The sequence below is a fragment of the Pseudophryne corroboree genome, chromosome 11 (genome assembly GCF_028390025.1).
Source record: "Pseudophryne corroboree isolate aPseCor3 chromosome 11, aPseCor3.hap2, whole genome shotgun sequence".
Taxonomy (NCBI): Eukaryota; Metazoa; Chordata; class Amphibia; order Anura; family Myobatrachidae; genus Pseudophryne; species Pseudophryne corroboree.
The window spans coordinates 111,727,958-111,749,895 of NC_086454.1; the positions used below are offsets into that span (position 1 = coordinate 111,727,958).

General features: G+C 42.1%; 2 pseudogenes; one reads left to right on the forward strand and one right to left on the reverse strand.

The window, feature by feature from the left end:
- Positions 1-7,229: 7,229 nt before the first annotated feature.
- LOC134968658 (general transcription factor II-I repeat domain-containing protein 2A-like) lies at positions 7,230-8,005 on the reverse strand (annotated as a pseudogene).
- Positions 8,006-17,730: 9,725 nt separating this feature from the next.
- On the forward strand, positions 17,731-21,729 carry LOC134968659 (splicing factor, suppressor of white-apricot homolog; annotated as a pseudogene).
- The last annotated feature ends 209 nt before the right edge of the window (positions 21,730-21,938 follow it).

Genomic DNA, 21,938 nt, shown 5'->3' on the forward strand with positions numbered 1-21,938 from the left:
GGGCAACTCGGAATAACCCCCATTGTCTCTCCCCCTGAAACTGTATCTCTCTCCCACCCCACCTCTCTCTCTCTCTCTCTCTGAAATTTTTGCAGGGCTCCGATCTGGCCGGAATTAGCCCCTTAGTCATGAAGTAGTGACAAACATGAAGAAGTGGAGAAGTTACCCATGGCAACCAATCAGATTCTCGGTATTATTTTATACTATAGTATGCAATTTATAAATGTTAGAAAAAAAGGCATTTGTTTCCCCCAGCACCCTGAATGATATCCGTAACCAGATATAAATTCCACATAATAATAGAATTCAGAGATCTTCGTTACACATATTTGCGCAAATGTGTGAATAAGCCCCAAAGCCGCATTAAGGCGTCTCTGTATATTTGGGGTCCCCAGCGCTATATCTAGGTGCAGGGTGTGGCACCCCAAAACACCAGCATAAGCCAGAAAGCCCAGCGTAGCATACCAGTGAAAAAACTATAGTGTTAATAAATTAGTATTTAGGAAGCCGAAGCTATAGAGAAAGTGATACAAAAATGAAATGCAATTAAAATAGAGAAATAGTGTTAAAAAATTAATAAGTGAAAAGTGTTAATAGAATGTAAAGGTATGCCACACTAAGGCCATCCAGCTCAGCCAGTCCAGAGGCACCACACCTCACATCTCCATTACCCCAATCTGGGTCTAAGATTAACCATTCAGGTTGAGAGGAAAAATAAGAGAAAACTGTATGGTTGACGCACAGTTTTCTCTTATTTTTCCTCTCAACCTGATCGCTTATATACTGTAATTGACAGCACCCCCTTACCATATTAAGCATTGTCTGATACAAAAGGGAAAAGGGGTCCAAGCAAGTGATGATGTGATGATGGTTCACATACATTCACAGTATTGTTAATATATATTGAGTGTGCAGATACCCAACTCTTCTAAGATTAACCAGCAAGGAGCCACATGATAATGGCTCCTTACTACAATATGTCTAAGCTAAGAGCTACCTACCTTGGAGCAACCCCATAATGCTCCATGTGGCATGTCAGGGCCTGCACCTCCTCCTAATGCAGGAACCTCTCTGCCTCTCACAACAAACATATATATTGGTAGATGCTCAATTAGCTTAGTGATATCATTCAGGTGCTCGAAAGGGAGGGGTATTTCTAAGCAAGAAAAAAAGGCATTTGTTTCCCCCAGCACCCTGAATGATAACCGTAACCAGATATAAATTCCACATAATAATAGAATTCAGAGATCTGCGTTACACATATTTGTGTAACGAAGATCTCTGAATTCTATTATTATGTGGAATTTATATCTGGTTACGGTTATCATTCAGGGTGCTGGGGGAAACAAATGCCTTTTTTTCTTGCTTAGAAATACCCCTCCCTTTTGAGCACCTGAATGATATCACTAAGCTAATTGAGCATCTACCAATATATAAATGTATAAATGTAACCACAATGCTGATTGCTTCACTTCTCCACTGTTTTCACTGCCTAACATGCTGCTACAGTATGTTCTACATGAAATCCCAGCCCCTGGCATTGTAATGTGGCCATGTCTGCGACTCACGTCTACTGTACAGTATGTACTGTAATTTAACACTCGCCAGATATTTACAGTACTTCACGAACGAGCTTGCACCCCCTCATACAAAGCTCTGTAGTACTCTAATTGAACCATAATTTGCTACTGTACTGTTACTACTGTACTGTACATGTACTTGAGTCTTATTATTGTGTATTGTAAAGTGCACTGCATAGTGTGAAGATGGTGAAAACCAAAGCATTCTATTCTGGAGCACAACCCCAGGGCTGGTGAGATATCTTCTGGGCAAGGTGACTCACCTTCAAGCGCAAATTGATGGACTGACAGGAAAACTGGATGGACTTTGTAGTGATAACAGCAAGGGGGTGGGAGGAGTTTCAAGGCTCGTTACTGATACATTATACAGTGCACTGTAGACTCTCTCTACTAAGGGGAAAAATAACACAAAACAGAACTGTAAACTAGAAAAAGTTTAATTAAAAAAAAAAACATGAAAAAGAAATAAACAAAAATTAAATGTGCTGCAAAATAATTTCAAACATTCTGTTCACCACCGCCCACAGGATCAGAATCAATTGTCGGACTTGCTCTGTGAAAATAAAAAACAATGTACAGTATTAGAACAGTAACACAGGTTGAGTACTGTACAGTATACTGTACAGCACTTCAAAGTTTATGAACAGTATGCATGTAAAATAACATTATTATTATTACTGTACCCTCGAAAGATTGTCCGGCCCATAGCCCCTCTATTCTGGTCCTGGTTGGGTGGTGGTGGTGGTGGTGGTGGTGGAGGTGGAGGTGGGAGCCGGAGGGCGCAGTGGGCCCTGGTCCGCCTGGAGGCCTGTCAATGTGGAAAAATAATTAAACACATTGGACCCTGTACAGTAGTTACTGTATCAAACACATTGGTCACAGCATTAACATTGTCCCCAGCAGTGATCAAACAGAAGCATTCACCCCCACAGGAATAAAGCACATTGGCCCCCCCACAGTAAGCAAACACATTGTTCCCCGTACTAAGCAAAATCAGCAGGCCCAGCAGTAACTTTTGGGGTAGTAAAGCATAACACAGTATACAGTACTTACCATACCCCTAACCTTTAACCCACATTTTCTGCAACCTAACCCTAAAAACTCCTCCACAGCTTAGCCCTAACCCTCCACGCCATAGAGTAACCTTTACCTCCACCAGCAATGCCTACACTTAACCATCGCTGGCGGTGACTTAGGCAAAGCCCTCTTCCCTGCAGCCTATTGACTTAGCTTACTTATTGAGGGTCCAGGAATGCCGGATGGTGGGGTGGTGGTGCTGGTGGTGGTGGTGGTCATCAGAGGACCTAGTAGGTCCAGGTAAGCCTGGAGGACTCTCACTGTGGAAAAAAAATAAACATCATTGGCCCCTGTGCAGTAGTTACTGTATCAAATACATTGCCCACAGCAATCAAACACAAGTATTCACCCCCACAGGAATAAAGCACATTGCCCCCTGCTACAGTATGCCTCATTTCCCCTGTCAAATACTGCATGTACTGTACTTTTTACTGTATATCCATATTCAGTATACTGTATCCAATTTGTCTGTTTGTTCATTCTCCATAACATGGCCATTGGTGCTCACCCAATACTGTGTTTAAATCAACCTACTGTAAATATTGTTAATACAGTATATGCAATTGTGTTATCTGTTACCTTTTAGATAATGTACCCTACTGTATATTTACTTTATGTTACACCTACTGTACTGTAGTTTTCTATTGTTTTCATACACCGCAGTGGACCCTGTCAATGTGGAAAAATAATAAAACACATTGGCCCATGTACAGTATTTACTGTATCAAACACATTGGTCACAACATTAACATTGTCCCCAGCAGTGATCAAATAGAAGCATTCACCCCCACTGGAATAAAGCACATTGCCCCCCCCCCCACAGTAAGCAAACACATTGTTCCCCGTACTAAGCAAAATCAGCAGGCCCGGCAGTAACTTTTGAGGTAGTACAGCATAATACAGTATACAGTATTTACTTAGGGGGTAATTCTGAGTTGATCGCAGCAGGAATTTTGTTAGCGATTGGGCAAAACCATGTGCACTGCAGAGGTGGCAGATATAACATGTGCAGAGAGAGATAGATTTGGGTGGAGTGTGTTCAATCTGCAATCTAAATTGCATCGTAAAAATAAAGCAGCCACTATTTACCCTGCACAGAAACAAATAACCCACCCAAATCTAACTCTCTCTGCACATGTTATATCTGCCAACCCTGCAGTGCACATGGTTTTGCCCAATTGCTAACAAAATTCCTGCTGCGGTCAACTCAGAATTACCCCCTTAGTACCATACCTCCTACCTTTAACCCACCTTTTCTGCAGCCTAACCCCAAAAACTCCTCCACAGCTTAGCCCTAACCCTTCTTGCCATAGACTATCCTTAACCTCCAGCAGCGATGCCTAAACTTAACCATCCCTGAAGGTGACTTAGCCAAAGCCCTCTTCCCTGCAGCCTATTGACTTAGCTTACTCATTGAGGGTCCAGCGATGTACGCTGGTCTGGTGGTGCTGGTGGTGATGGTAAAGGTGGGAGCCGGAAGGCGCGGTTGGCCCTGGTCCGCCTGGGGTCCTGTCAATGTGGAAAATTAATTAAACACATTGGCCCCTGTACAGTAGTTACTGTATCAAACACATTGGGGATCATTCTGAGTTGTTCGCTCGCTAGCAGGTTTTATCAGCCATGCAAACGTTAAGCCGCCGCCCATTGGGAGTGTATCGTATCTTAGCTTAGCAGAAGTACGAACGAATGCATCGCAGTGCGGCAGCAAAAAAAAAATGGTGCAGTTTCAGAGTACAGTAGCTCCAGACCTACTCAGCGCTTGCGATCACTTCAGACCATTCAGTTCCGGATTTGACGTCACAAACACGCCCTGCGTTCTCCCAGCCATGCCTGCATTTTTCCGAACACTCCCTGAAAACGGTGATTTGACACCCAGAAACGCCCCTTTCCAGTCAATCACTCTACAGCCGCCATTGCGACTGAAAAGCTTCGCTAGAACCTGTGTGAAACTACATCGCCTGTTGTGAAAGTACTTCACGTGCACATTGCGCCGCATACGCATGCCCAGAAGTGCCGTTTTTTTCACTTAATCGCTGCACAGCGAACATTTTTAGCTAGCGATCAACTCGGAATGACCCCCATTGCCCACAGCATTAACACTGTCCCCAGCAGTGATCAAACAGAAATATTCACCCCCACAGGAATAAAGCACATTGGCCCCCCCACAGTAATCAAACACATTGTTCCCTGTACTTAGCAAAAACAGCAGGCCCGGCAGTAACTTTTGGGGTAGTAAAGGTTAAGGTTAAAGCATAACTGTTTTGCCTTGGGGGGGGGGGGAGAAGAGGGGGGGAGGGGGCCAGTGGAAACTTTTGCACTGGGCACCACAAGGTGTGGAACCAGCCCTGCACGTAAAGTATGCTCCCACAGTGCCAGATAAACTTACTGTATTACCCCACAGTGCCAGATGCACATACTGTATGCCCCCACAGTGCCAGATACACATACTGTACAGTATGCCCCCAAAGTGCCAGACACACATACTGTACAGTATTCCTCCATGTTTATTTTACTATTAAAGGCAGCATTTTTAGGTACAGTAGATTCACATTTACAGCTGGCAGCTACTGTATCCCCTACAGTATACTGTACATAATGTTGTGTTCCTGGACTTCACTCTTAATGCTAGCCATCACCTTTGGTGAAACACCTTCATATTCAAATAACTACAGTACACTGTAGTTCCCCACAGGTAATTTAATTATTCCAGGAATAAAGCATTTTGTCCCTCCAGTGCAGAGGGTCATGTTGGGAGGTACAGTATGATACAGTGCAGTAGCAGCAGGGGGCTTAGGGGTCTATTTACTAAGCCTTGGATGGAGATAAAGTGGTAGGAGATAAAGGGTAACATGTACTAAGCAGCGATAAAAGTGGAGAAGTGAGCCAGTGGAGAAGTTGCCCATGACAACCAATCAACATTAACGTAACATTAATAAGTTGCATACTATAAAAGTATACAGAGCAGCTGATTGGTTGCCATAGGCACCTTCTCCACTGGCTTTCTTCTCCACTTTTATCACTGCTTAGTAGATGTTCCCCAAAGTACCAGCCAATCAGATCCTACAGTAACTGCCATGTAACTGGACGTAGCATTAGTGTATACTGTAAATGCAGAAATCAGTGGCATACTGCATAATGTACAAATGACCTGTACTTACTGTGCTTACTATACCAGCGAGATGATCCTTCAGTAGAAAAAGTTTGTGGTAGAAAAAGTAGAATACAGCAACAACTTGACTTTGAAGTCAGCAGAAGCGGCAGAATGTATCTCAAGGGCTTGTATGGGTGATACGGCCGAAGAGACGAATCCAGTAGCAAGTCTACACTGTAAGATGCAGAATCACAGAATGGATAGCTTCTTGTGTCTACAAAGTGGTTTTATACAGTATGAGGTGTCTATAAAGTGTGTGGCCACTCTGTCTGCGGTGCCACCAAGTCTGTAATACCAATTATCAAAAAGGAAGACTCATTTGTGTGAGCTCTTAGCGGCTGACACCTTAGACAATGCTGCTAATTGCCATTGTGTGCATTGCCGGTGGGTCTGCCCTGCTATTGGTCGAACACAATGTAAATGCACCTGTATCAGAATTTGGAAAATAATGTCATCCTTTGTGATACAGTATTTGATAGCAAGTTAACATGGAGTGTTTATGCCAGGGGTGGGCAATTATTTCAGCTGGGGGGCCGCTTAACACTTCCAGCGAATATTCGAGGGCCACACACAAAATATCTTGTATATACAATATCTATCACAAAAATGCTGTAAGATTTTTATAAAAATATATTTTATTATACAAAGCAAACAGAATAAGAAAATGAACACTGATACAATATAGAAAACAGTAAATGTCTAGGTAGGAGTACAAGGAACAGAAATGGAGGAAGAGGAGGAGAAGACAGAAAGAAGACAGAAAACAAGAGAGAGAAAAAATAACAAACACTCAAGCCTTCGTATAATCAAATGGAGTGTCCGTTTAAAGAAAAAAAAGACTAACAATCAAAAGTGGAATTAACAATTACATAAAAGAGTCAGTGAGATGATTGAAACCTCTGATGCGCATTAACCAGAGAAGCTAAGTCAGGCATCATCTCTGTTGTCGCAATCCGGAGCACAGCTGCAAGGTGCTCATCATTCATGGAAGATCTGTGTTTTGACTTGTTAAATTTAATTACAGAAAATGCCTGCTCGCATATGTAGGTTGAACCAAATAGCACAAGCATCTTCCGCGCATGAGCCTTGATCTTTGGAAAGTTTTGACCATTGAGAGAGGCATAAAACCGTGGAAGAGGTTATGATTTGAATTGCTCTTTAAGCAAAGCATCACACTGCAGGTCAATAAGCTCAAGTTGAAGATCACAAGGAGCATTGTCGACATCAAATGTGAAAGGTGAGGAGACCAAAGATAAATCTTTTTCTATTGTTTTGAAATCATTGAATCTCCATGAAAACTCCACATGTAAATCGAGTACTGATGGTGCGTATTTTTCCAGATTTTCATCTGAAACAGCAACTTCATGCAAAGTGCAGAAATGAGTGAACTGCTTGTTCCTTAAATGACGGGAGAAAAGCAGCAATTTGGTCATAAATGACTTCACGCTGAAATGCAGATCATGAGCAAAAAGCCCCTTCCCTTGCAATCTTAGATTTAATTAATTCATGTGGCCCATAACATCAACAGCAAATGCGAAATCAGATAGCCAATCCTTATTTTTCAGCTGGGGAAAATCGGGTTCTTTTCCTTTCATGTTTAGAAACACCCCAATCTGCTCTCTCAGCTCCCACACTCTTTTCAAAACATTCCCCAAGCTAAGCCATCTCACATTGGTATGATACAGGATATCTGTGTGCTCAGCTTCAGTCTCCTCTAGCAGAGCTACAAATTGTCTGTGATTTAATTCTCTTGCGCGAATGTAGTTGACCACTTTTGTAACTGTTTCCACAACGTTGCTTAATTTTAAAACACTTTTACAAAGGACCTCTTGATGCAATGTAGAAAGACAATTTTGAGTTCTGAATTCTTTTCACTGACTTGGTCTTGAATTCTTTTTAGCAATCCAATATTTTATCCTGTTAGATTGGGGCTTCAGTCAGTTGTCACACCAGCCAATTTTTCCCACTCCACTCCAAGTTTGGACACACACTGATTTACAGCCTCCAATAAATCCTTTCCAGTTGTTGTATATTTCATGGACTGCATTGATGCCAGTTCTTCTGTAATATCAAAATTTTCATTGATACCTCGAATGAAAATCATCAACTGGGCTGTGTCTTTGACATCACAACTTTCATCCAGTGCTAAAGCAAAATATGACATATTGTTGACTTTCTTTTTTAATTGCAGTTCCATATTCTCGGATATGTCCTCGATGCACCTCAGAACAGTTCGCCGTGACAAGCTAATATTTTCAAAAAAATTTTTTTGTCTGGGCACAATATTGCAGCAGAGTCAACCATACATTCCTTTATAAATTCTCAATCGGTGAACGGCTTACTGTTCTTGGCGATTTTGTGTGCTATTAAATAGCTCACCTTTGTAATTCCATCCTGTGTAGATGACAATTTTGTGAAAAATGTTTGCTCTTTTTGGATTCGAGTAACCATCTCATTGGCTTTCTCCAATTTGTCTTCAGCAGATAAATTTTTATACTTCAAAGCATGCTTTGTCTCGAAATGGCGATTTAAATTATATTCTTTGAATACTGCCACGGATTCCTTACAAACTAAGCACACTGCTTTTTCACCAACAAGGAAAAAAAAATATTTAGGAGTCCATTCTTTGTTGAATTTTCTGCATTCACCGTCTATCTTTCTTTTCTTTGTGAAACTCATTTCTTAGTCTGTTGATTTTAAATCAAAATCAAAATTTAGGCAAAAAATATAAACAAGACTCACACAGTGGTGCGCATTACTGACATCTGTATGATGTTTTTATGTTCTCCGATGTTTGTATGGCTTTCCTCTCACACCACAATAATATACTGGGAGGTGTTGCGGAATTCATACTGTAAGCGTCAAAAGGGCGGGGACTGATATGAATGACAAATATTTGTAGGAGTAAGTCCTGGGATGCGCAGAGACTGCACAAAGTAGATTTTTGCAGCTCTGCGTACACAAACTATCGCATACTTGCACAGGCGAATTTACACTCCCCCTGGGGGCGGCGACTACCCGAACGCAGGACAGCAAAATTAGCAGCACAGTGATCAAGTCTGCATTAGCCCCTTAATCAGCAGTTGCAGCAAAATGCATATGCAACCAACTCAAAATAAGACCCGTTATAGGGCCCAAGTCAGACACGATCACTGCTGTGCATTTTCGCACAGCAGACGATCGGGTTTGAACTGTGCATACACTGCAATGTGCAGGCACGTCAGTCCGCAGTGCCGGGATGGTGCGAACAAAGCAAGGCGATTGACAGGAAGAGGACGTTTGTGGATGGCAATTGACCGTTTTAGAGGAGTGTCCGGAAAAATGCAGGAGGCACCAGGCATTTCGAGGGAGGGTTTCTGACGTCAGCTCCGGCCCCGATCATCGCAGTGGCTGAGTAAGTCCTGGGCTGTGCAGAGACTGCACAAATTTCTGTTTGTGTAGCTCTCTTGCACATGCGATCGCACCACTGCACAGCGATTACCCCCTCCCCCTGTAGGCGGCGACTACCTGATCGCATCAGTGCAAAAATCGCCTGCTAGCGATCAGGTCTGAATAAGGCCTATAGTTATGTATATAACTATAAAAACATAGTGTATATAACTATAAAAACACACACCACAATACAATATACATTACGTTGAATACATAGTTTTTTTTAAAGGCACAATACATATGTCCAAAAAACACAGTAATCCAGTAATAAAAAAAAAACCCACAGGGCTGAAAACAAACAGCACCCTGTGTAATGCTGCAGCCTCTCTCCCCCCCCTCCCCCCCTCTCCCCTGGACCCATATAGCAGTCTATCCTCCCCTCTCTCCTGAACCTATATGGCAGTCCCTACCCCCTTTCCCCACCCTCCCCTAAACCTATATAGCAGTCCCTACCCTCCCCCCCTCCCTCCCTTCCTCCCTCCCCTAAACCCATATAACCGTTTTTAACTCCCCTCCCCTGAATCTATATGGCAGCTTTAGCTTTATCCAGGGGCTGGCTGGACAGGGGGTTTACCTATTTGTCAGTGGTAGATGATCCCCGCTGTCTGATGATCCGCACTGCTGCTGCTGCTGCCGCCGCTTCTCCTCACTGGCCGCCGCTTCTCCCAGCTGGCTGCCGTTTCTTCTCCCCACTGGCCTCCGCTTGTTCTCAACACTGGCCGCCGCTTCTGCTCCCCACTGGCCACTTCTGCTCCCCACTGACCGCTTCTGCTCCCCACTGCAGTGCCCGCCCAGCGCCGCCCCCCGTGACACCAAGCGCCGCCCAGCGCATTATAGAGGAAATCCCGGTCAGCTGACCCTGTGACGTGACCGGGATTTCCTCAGCGGCGCCGCGTCTGAGAGCAGTGCAATGACAAGCGGCTTAGCCTGTCAGGCCATTTGTCATTCCACTCTGGTGGGGCACAGCGGGCCAGGCAGGTTCAGTCCGCGGGCCGCATGTTGCCCACCCCTAGTTTATGCTAATGCTAACCAGCTATTTGTACAGAACATAACGACAATATCTATAGCTAGCGTGATCGGGCGGCAGTGTGCCTGTAGACCATCTGGTAGTCATACTGTGCATTCATGAGATACTGTAGGTACCCAGTTGCACTTTGCATTCAATATTTCTGCCCATTTGAAACAACAGAGACACAAAGCTATAAATGGGTGCCGAACTCTGTATCGAACTCAGGTCTTCAAGCATTGCAGGCGGCCGTTGTTCTAGTTAGGCCACAGCCAACCATGGTAGAGGTGGGCCCTCTGGGTTTATATGTCATGTGTTGTATATTGGTGCTTTAAAAAAAAAAGGTAGCTGCTTACGCTAATGTGATCCTGCAATTTGTACACACTGTAACGACAATATCTATAGCTAGAGTGATCGGGCGGCAGTGTGCCTGGAGAACATCTGGTAGTCATACTGTGCATTCATGAGATACTGTAGGTACCCAGTTGCACTTTGCATTCAATATTTCTGCCCATTTGAAACAACAGAGACACAAAGCTAGTCCGAAATAGGATAGCTGCTTATGCTAATGTTAACCATCATTTTGTACACTACGTAACGACTAGATGAATAGCGTGAACAGGGCTGCAGTGTGGCCTTGTATTTAGTAGAAGTGGACTTTTTTATATAAAGAGAAGTAGAAACTTAAAACACTAAATAACTTTATTGTATTAAAAAAGAATAAAAAAATTAAAATAAAATAATAAATGGGTGCCGAACTCGGGTCTTCAAGCATTGCAGGCGGCCGCTGTTCTAGTTAGGCCACAGCCGACCATGGTAGAGGTGGGCCCTCCGGGTTTATATGTCATGTGTTGTATCATGGTGCTTTAAAAAAAAAAAACGGTAGCTGCTTACGCTAATCTGATCCTGCAATTTGTACACACTGTAATGACAATATCTATAGCTAGTGTGATCGGGCGGCAGTGTGCCTGGAGAACATCTGGTAGTCATACTGTGCATTCATGAGATACTGTAGGTACCCAGTTTTACTTTGTATTCAATATTTCTGCCCATTTGAAACAACAGAGACACAAAGCTAGTCCGAAATAGGATTGCTGCTTATGCTAATGTTATCCATCATTTTGTACACAACGTAACAACTAGATGAATAGCGTGAACAGGGCTGCAGCGTGGCCTTGTATTTAGTAGAAGCTGACTTTTTTTATATAACGAGAAGTAGAAACTTAAAACACTAAATAACTTTATTGTATTAAAAAAGAATAAAAAAATGTAAATAAAATAATAAATGGGTGCCGAACTCTGTATCGAACCCGGGTCTTCAAGATTTGCGGCTGCCGCTGTTCTAGTTAGGTCACAGCCGACTATGGTAGAGGTGGGCCCTCTGGGTTTATATGTCATGTGTTGTATATTGGTGCTTTAAAAAAAAAAGGTAGCTGCTTACGCTAATGTGATACTGCAATTTATACACACTGTAATGACAATATCTATAGCTAGCGTGATAGGGCGGCAGTATGCCTGGAGAACATCTGGTAGTCATACTGTGCATTCATGAGATACTGTAGGTACCCAGTTGCACTTTGCATTCAATATTTCTGCCCATTTGAAACAACAGAGACACAAAGCTAGTCCGAAATAGGATTGCTGCTTATGCTAATGTTATCCATCATTTTGTACACAACGTAACAACTAGATTAATAGCGTGAACAGGGCTGCAGTGTGGCCTTGCATTTAGTAGAAGCAGACTTTTTTTATATAATGAGAAGTAGAAACTTAAAACACTAAATAACTTTATTGTATTAAAAAAGAATAAAAAAATTAAAATAAAATAATAAATGGGTGCCGAACTCTGTATCGAACTCAGGTCTTCAAGCATTGCAGGCGGCCGTTGTTCTAGTTAGGCCACAGCCAACCATGGTAGAGTTGGGCCCTCTGGGTTTATATGTCATGTGTTGTATATTGGTGCTTTAAAAAAAAGGTAGCTGCTTACGCTAATGTGATTCTGCAAATTGTACACACTGTAACGACAATATCTATAGCTAGAGTGATCGGGCGGCAGTGTGCCTGGAGAACATCTGGTAGTCATACTGTGCATTCATGAGATACTGTAGGTACCCAGTTGCACTTTGCATTCAATATTTCTGCCCATTTGAAACAACAGAGACACAAAGCTAGTCCGAAATAGGATAGCTGCTTATGCTAATGTTAACCATCATTTTGTACACAACGTAACGACTAGATGAATAGCGTGAACAGGGCTGCAGTGTGGCCTTGTATTTAGTAGAAGTGGACTTTTTTTTATATAAAGAGAAGTAGAAACTTAAAACACTAAATAACTTTATTGTATTAAAAAATAATAAAAAAAATTAAATAAATGGGTGCCGAACTCTGTATCAAACCCGGGTATTCAAGCGTTGCAGGTGGCCGCTATTCTAGTTAGGCCACAGCCGACCATGGTAGAGGTCGGCCCTCTGGGTTTATATGTCATGTGTTATATCTTGGTGCTTTAAAAAAAAAAGTAGCTGCTTACGCTAATGTGATCCTGCAATTTGTACACACTGTAACGACAATATCTATAGCTAGCGTGATCGGGCGGCAGTGGGCATGTAGACCATCAGGTAGTGACTGAAACACAAAGCTAGTCCTAAATAATTCCCATATAAAGGGAAGTGATTAATGGTCATCATTGTCACAATAAATGTCAGCCAATCAGCAGGCGGCGCTATGAAGGGTCCATTGGCTATTTGAGGCATGCGCTGTAGAGTCTAGGAATAGCGACATCTGGTGGACAGAAAGTAGAATGAACGTTACAATTATAAAGTGACAACACATTTACAGCGCAACTTATAACGGGAGTTATAGCGCAAGGAGCTGGCGCGTGTTGCATGGTGCCCGCTATGCGGTACGTAGTAACGATATATCAGGACACATCTGTATTTCTGCTACACAGCAGTGGCAGAAAAGAAAGTGGTACAGTATAAGACAGAATTGTTCTTGGGGCCTCCCACAACCCTTATGTTGTATATTAAAAAGGACATGCACAGTTTAAAAAAAACAAGCACTTCAGTGACAGGGACTGGCACTTTTGTGGCTGAAGTGCTTGGTTTGTTTAGGCCCACACAAAACAAGCTACCAATAGGCTTAAGCAACTAACAGTTTTGTTTTGTTAATGATCTATTTTCTACAGTGGGAAGATGGCATCATTATCATCCAAATTCTCATCAGTGTTAACAGCATCATCACACAATATTAACTCATCCCCAATAGATTCCACTCTTATGGGAGTCTCTATACTTTGATATAATCAGTGGGAAAGGTGTTCCACGTGGAATTTGTAGTTCTTTTTTATGTACATCATCTTTTCCACATTTTGAGGACGTAGTTTCCTACACCGATCACTCACAAGGTTCTCAGCTGTGCTGAAAACTCTTTCTGAGTACTTTACACACTGGAAGGTGGGAAGTTTAAGTAAAGCATAGTGAGTTTGTATAAGGGGCTCCAAATTCCTTTATATTCCTCCCAGTAGTCAAAGGGACTGGGCCTAATTGAGCATGGAACCCTGCTGCGGTAGCGTTCGCATGCTGATTCCCGGTGAAATATGTACACATACAGCAGCCGCACTGCACGTGTGCACACACTGAGATGCGATGGCATCTCACTTTTGCAGATGTCTTTGCTTGATAGACAGGCAAAGGTGTTCGCAGGGCAGGAGGGGGCATGGTGGCGGTGTTGGGAGGATGCAGTCCGGGCAATGCAGGCATGTCCAGACTGTTTGCGGGATATGCTGCAGTGGCTGTGTGATGTCACACGCAGCCGCTGCAACCCAAAACAGGGCGGGTAGCCATCTGTCTTTACTGAGATGGGAGTTCTATTTAAGATGAGATGATGCCCATAGCAACCAATCAGATTCCAGGTATTATAAGCCGCTAGTTCCTAAATGTTGCTCTCACAATTCAATCACAATATTCCAGCCAATCTTTATCCAATGGAACAGCACTTATAATAATATAAAAATAAAACATTCTGTATATGTATAGACCATAGCTATGGATGGTAAGCTCATATTGATCATATTGATCTTAATTAATTGATTGCATATAAATATTTCCTGGGTGAGGCTATCAATGTCAATTAAAGGAATCAGCTGTGTGAAATAACAATTCCGAGCATGGACAAGTGATGCACTGGATCTGTGTGCAAATAAAGGTATTTGTACAAAGTTCTTTTCAACCAGTTGATAAATAATTATCAAAAAGATACAACTAGTTGAAAAGAACTTAATTTGTATCCATCACCCTGTAACAGTGTGAGCAGCACTAACAGGTTGTATACAGTCTGAAATAAAATTACAAAATATTTAATAATTATAAGAACTTGAATAAGCAGACACCAGGACTTTACATGGTGACCAATTATTGGTTATTTGAGCCATAATATGTTTAAAAACAAATAAATACAGCTATTTGAAATATAATGCAGTACTTATAATTAGAAGTAAAGACAGGACTCACAAAACAATTGTAACAATTTTTTACATGATCCTGTAGCAGCATGTGTCAAACATTACATTAGTTCACCATCATTAATCGGGAGCTATCCCCATTATACCTATTCATTGTTAATAGTTATAGGACACAGGACATACAGTATGATCAAGCTGTATAGATTGCTGTTTGTTTTTGATCCCAAAATGCATAACGTTACATTTCTCTATATTGAACCTCATATTCCACTTTGTTACCCAACCCCCCAGTTTAGTTAAATCGTTCTGAAGTATGTCAACATCCTGATCTGATCTAATTATTCTACACAGTTTAGTATTATTCGCAAAAATGTATATTTTACTCTCAATACCATTTCCTATATCATTTATAAATATATTAAACAGCAGAGGGCCTAGTACAGACCCTTCAGGTAAACCACTTAATACTTTAGTCCAACTCGAAAATGTTCCATTGACTACCACTCACTGTTCTCAATTTTCCAAACAATTTTCGACCCAAGTACAAATGCTGTCTCCAAGCTAAGTACAAATGCTGTCTTGTTGCTCATGGTATGAAAAAGCCCATTGTCATGCCTATGCAAAAGACAAAAAAATCCACCACTTCTGTGTGGAATTATTTCTCCCCATACCTGGACAATTACTGTGTAGCCATCTGTAGCCTTTGTAAAGCCATTGTAAGTAGAGGTAGGGACCATAACCACCTAGGAACCTCCTCCCTGTTATGCCACTTGCAGCACATACATCGCAAGTTGTTGAAACATTCAGAACCTTCGGATAAGAACATAACCAGTCCAGTGACATTTACCTCCCTTTTCTCTGTTGGATCCAAGTGCCTGCAATCCCCACCACCAACACCCTCATTGTCAATTTCCTCCTCAATCAGGATCGGAAGTAGTCATGTAACCAATTACTCCATAGGATCCTTGAGTGCTATGCCTACTGCTACTGCTGTTGCTGCTGGGAGTCGATCTTCATCCCATAAGGGGACCAGGAAGACTACTTGGAGTTTAACAAAACAATTGACTGTTCAACAATCTTTTGCAAGGAAGATGAAGTATGACAGCAGTCACCTATTTGCAAAGCGGATTACTGAGGCCATAGCAATTATGCTGGTGTTAGACATGCATCCAGTATCTGCCATTAGAGCAGTGGGATATAGACAGTTGATTGACTTACTGTGTCCCCGGTACCAAACCCCGAGTAGATTCCACTTCACTAGACAAGCAATTCCCAGCCTGTACAAGGACATTAAAAAAAGTGTTATTAGTGACCTCAGAAATGCCATTGTACCCACTGCCCATACAACCACAGTTATGTGGACAAGTGGAACAGGGCAAACTAAAGACTATATGACTGTGACAGCCAACTGGGTAGATGTATTGCCTTACGCAGCACAAACAGCAGCAGCATCTCACAAATGCCAACTCATTCAGAGGCAGGCTACACTGTGTATCACCAGTTTCAGTAAGAGGCACACCGCTGAGAACCTCTTAGGAAATCATTGAATAATGGCTTACCCCACTTGGACTCTACTCTGGATTTGTGATATCTGACAATACCACCAACATTGTGAGAGCATTACGTCTGGGCCAATTCCAACACGACCCATGTTTTGTTCACACTATTAATTTGGTGGTGCAGATTAAGAAAAAAAATTACAGGGGCATGCAGCAGATGCTGTCCGTGGCCCAAAAAAATTGTTGACATTTTCGACATTCAACAACTGCATGTCGAAGACTGGAGCACTAGAAAACGCTCTTGGATTTGCCCTGCCATCATCTGAAGCAAGAGGTAGTAATGAGGTGAAATTCTACCCTTTATATGCTTCAGCGGATGGAGAAGCAGCAAAAGGCCATTCAAGCCTACACATCCACCTATGACATAGGGAAAGAAGTCAAGCGCAATGGAGAATCATTTCTGTGTTGTGCAAGGTTCTCAAACCCTTCGAAGTTGCCACAAGTGATGTTAGTTTGGACACTGCCAGCTTGAGTCAGGTGATTCCTCTCATCAGGCTTTTGCAAAAGCAGCTGGAGAAATTGAAGGAGGAGCTGAAACAGAGCAATTCCACTAAGAATGTTGTATTTCATTTGCTTTGCCAGGATTCAAAGATTGTTAATCTCTTGAAATCAGATCACTAGATTTTCACAACCGCTCTTGATCCTAGGTTTAAGTCATATGTTGTGTCTTTCTTTCCAACAGCACAAATCTGCAGAGCTGGAAATAGCTGTTGGTGAAACAATTGTCAGCTCAAGCGGAATGTGATATGGCAACATTTCCTCCTTCATTTTCTCCAGCAACTGCGGCTGCAAGGAAACATCTCAATTTTCCTAAGAGACCCGCTGGCGCTGAGGCAGATCAGTCAGGAACAACCTTTGACATCTGGTCCAGACTGAAGGAGCTGCCTACAGTTACTGACATGTCTACTGTAACTGCATATGATGCTGTCACCATTGAAAGAATGGTTGATGACTATTTCATTGATAGCATCCAAATATACGGGTGTAATATGGTATGCCGGCGGCCGGGCTCCCGGCGACCAGCATATCGGGGCTGGGAGCCCGACCGCTGGCATACCGACAGTGTGGCAAGCGCAAAGGAGCCCCTTGCGGGCTCACTGCGCTCGCCACGCTGCGAGCACGGTGGCGCGCTACACGCGCCCTGCTATTTATTCTCCCTCCAGGGAGGTCATGGACCCCCACGAGGGAGAATATCTGTCAGTATGCCAGGTGTCGGGATCCCGGCACTGGTATACTGTGCGCCGGGATCCCGACATTCGGCATATTGAAGACCACCCCAAATATGCATGTCAGACAGTCCGTTTCAATACTGGCAGGAAAATTAGACAATTTGGAGGCCCTTGCACAAACTGACTTTGTTTTTCTTAAGTTGCCCACCCTCCAGTGTGTACTCAGAAAGAGTTCTAGCAGCAGGGAACCTTGTCAGCGATCAGCGTACAAGGTTACTTCCCCAAAATGTGGAAAAGATGATGTTCATCAAAATGAATTACAAATTCCACGAGGAAGACCTTTACCAGCTATTACCTCCAAAAAGCAGAGTGGAACCTGTGATAGTGGATTCCAGTGGGGACGAATTAATAGTCTATGTAGATGAAGATGTACACACTGATGGGGGTGAAGAATTGGATGTTGATGACGACATCATTCCTATTTATAGTGGTAAAGTCAGTTTGTACACTGCCAATTGCCAGCTATTTTTGTGGGGGTCCAAACAAACCAATCATTTCAGCCACAAGTGACAGTCCCTGTCACTGAAATGATTGGTTTGTAAAACTTTGCATGTCCTGTTTAATATACAACATAAGGGTGGGTGGGAGGGCCCTAGGACAATTCCATCTTGCACCTCTTTTCTTTGAGTTATGTACTCTTTGGAGCAATTTTTTGGCATAGTTTATACAGTAAAACTGATATCCTGTGTGCCACTGCAGTGCCACTTCTAGATGTGCCAGGTGTTTGTGCCACCAATTTCTGTCGCTTAGCTTAGTCATCCAGCTACCTTGGTGTAACCTTTTGGCCTAAACTGGATCAAAACAATATTGTGAGCTGTGAGGTGTTCAGAATAGACTGGAAATGAGTGGAAATGAATGTTATTGAGGTTAATAATACTGTAGGAACAAAATACCCCCAAATTCTGTGATTCTAGCAGTTTATATTTAAAAAAAGAAAAGAAAAGAAAAGAAAAATACTGATCCAAAACCAAAACCCGTCAGGGCGGTTTTGGCAAAACCAATCCAGATCCAAAACATGAAGGAGATACAGATACAAAACCAAAACCGGAAAAATGTCTCGTGCACACCCCTACTTTGAAGTTGCACATCTGAGCACACTTTGGACTGTTTATTGGAAAATAAAAGGTTCAGTACAAAATTAAATCTAAATTCATCTTTCTTTTTGTTCAGTTTATAACAGGATCAGGTTTTGGAAAGAGTGAAGTGAGTAAACCTTCGGGGTCTAATTCTTCCACTGTGCATGGACCCTGCTGTTTTGGCTTTCAGGTTTGGTTTTGGTTCGGATTCAAATTGGTTTTGGGTTTTCTTGAAAAAAAAATGATAAAAACAGCTTTAGTAATCACGTAATTTCTACCTATTTTGCACCTACAGTATTATTAACATCCTTAACATTTATTTCCAGTCATTTCCAGTGAAGTTAGACCACCTCGCAGCTCATAATATTGTTCACCAATATTGGTCAAGGGCTGCAGTGAGCTTGCTGGCTAAAGTAAGCAACAGAGCAGTGGCACAAACACACGGCAGTTTACAAGAATATAACACATCTGTGAAACATTGTGGCACAGCAGTGGCAGACAGGATGTCAGTTTAGTAAACTACACAACCCCATAGAAAGAATGTTTTATTAATCAAAAACTACTGTAAATCAGAGAATGGAAGGCAGTGCAGGGAATTGGAGGTGGAGTATGTAGAGGAAGGCAGGTAAAGCATTGAATAATTAATTGATTGATAGATTGATTGATTAAAAAGAAGAAGAAAGGAAATTGGCCTAGGAAAAACTATTTGCACATGGATAAGCAGCTGGTTGGATAGCAGGGTACAGCGAGTAGTGGTCAACGGGAAGTCCTCAACCTGGTCCCCTGTAGTCAGCGGAATACCACAAGGGTCCGTACTCGGACCACTACTGTTCAACATATTTATCAATGACCTAGAAATAGGCCTGGAAAGCACAGTGTCAATCTTTGCAGATGATATTAAACCGTGTAAGGTAATTAATTCGGAATTGTATGTGGAGTCCTAGCAGAAAGATTTATCTAAACTTGAACTCTGGGCGTCTAAATGGAAAATGAGGTTCAATACAGACAAATGCAAGGTTATGCATTTTGGGACTAAAAACAAACTAGCATCCTACTCTTTTTAATGGGGAATGCCTAGGGGATATAGAGTTGGAAAAAGATTTGGTGGTATTCATTGATAATAGGCTTAATAACCGTACACAATGTCAAAACACAGTAAAGAAGGCAAGTAAGGTGCTAGCGTGCATAAAAAGGGGAATTGAGACAAGGGACTCGGATGTAATCATGCCACTGTATAAGGCATTGGTACGTCCGCACCTGGAATATTGTGTTCAGTTTTGGGCACCATTGTATAAAAAAGACATTAGTGAACTCGAAAGTGTTCAAAGGCAAGCTACTAAATTGATTAAAGGCCTAGAAGGACTGGACTATAATGAAAGACTTACTTGGCTGAATATGTGTACACTAGAAAAGAGGCGCCTAAGAGGAGATATTATTAATATCTTCAAATATGTAAAGGGACATCACAAAGAGTTATCAGAGGAATTATTTATTAAAAGAACACAGTTTAGGACACGTGGGCACTCACTGCGACTAGAGGAGAGAAAGTTCCGAACGCAACAGAGGAAAGGGTTCTTCACTGTTAGGGCAATCAGGATGTGGGATTCCCTGCCAGGGAGGGTGGTAATGGCGGAATCTGTAATTGGATTTAAAAAAGGAATGGATAAATTTCTGAATGAAAATGATATCCAAGGTTATAATAATTAAAATATCGACGTGGTTAATCCAGGGGGTAACATGAGTTATAGTAGCTAACTAGTCATAAAACATTATTTAGCAAGTATGTAGAATCATCACAACTTAAAACAGGTTGAACACGATGGGCAATTTGCCTCTATTCAACCTCAAATACTATGTTACTATATGATGTGGAACCATTTATTAAAAACAAGGAATTCTAATGTGACATTTCTAAATTGTAATGCAATTGCAAACTGATACCTGCAGCAAATCACAGGCTTCATGAGTTAGGACATTCTGTATAATTCTGTGGGTTTTCAATATAAAAGTGACTTGAAACTGCCTCCCACTACGAAAATGTATGGTATTATAGAACATACGGCAAATTTTGTCTGCAAGCAGGGTGTTCAGTTGGAGATCATGTTAAAATCCAAGCACGAAACTCACAATTTGACTTCCTACGTTTTGATCACTACCTCAACCTTTACTACAAGCACATACAGAAAGCTATGAAGGAGGGTCGCTACACCCAGTTGGCAAAGAAACAGAATGAGGAGCAGAAAAAAACTGTGGCCAGTGCAGTGCAAAATGATGATGATGAGGATGATTAGGATGAAGGTGGTGCTTACATACATCCAAGTCTATTTGCCTCAAAGTGATGCAGTAGGCTTGAAAAGCTTACAAAGCCTTTAAAGGTAATCAATACTGACCACCCACTTGCTGCTCTTGTCAGGAAGGCTCAGCGTGAGAAGCTGGCCTCTCAAATGGCTCTGAATGTTGCACCTGCTCCAGCAGCTCTGAAAGAGAGTACTACAGAAACAACTGTGACTGCTACCTTTTACAGTTATTACATGTTACTAGATGGGACATACTGTCTTGCACCTATCCAAATACAGTGGATGGTAATACTGGCTACAGCTTATTGCTAGCAGGGGAAAATGCACAATCTGCAAAATAAATAATAACTGCTTCACAACCCAGCATCCCACCATCTCTAAACAATGGTTATAACAGCAAACTAATCCCAGAGTCAGCAGTGGCAAGCACACTGGCTCCATTGGTTGCCATTAGTCCTCCACCTCCTGATATTCCGCCCATCATTGATATGCTAGTGTACGAGCAAAGAAGGATACAGGATTTGACTTCCTTCAGCCGTGGCATCAATATAACCCATGCTATGAATTTTAAAAGCACTTTTTTCATGCAGAAAGAATGTTTTCTTGTTTCTCAGCCTTTTACAACATCCGATGATAATTACAATTCTGCAGAATCCCCAAATGAGACCTTGCTACTCTGTGACACTGCAGCACAAAATGGAAGCAGTCTGGGTGATTCTGATTTCCAAACTTATGCAGTTGACAGTAAGACGGTCAGTGATGGGAAACTTGTGAAAGAATCTCTTGCTCTAATAAGATTTGTAATCAAAGTGAAGAAAACTAACCTTTTGATGATGATAGTGAGGAAGATGAGGATGAAGTAGGTAAACCTGCAGCCCAGATCAAGACCATTCAGGGGCAAATGAAGGATTTTCACGGGGGGTTTCCATATATACAATATATACATATATACACTTGCATGTAGATGGGCACTCAATAAACAATGCTTGTATTGCCAGGGTGCCTTCCTTTAGTTATTAACATGACAGTCAGAGCCCCTAACTAGGAAGGATCAGGTGGCACTCCATGGACT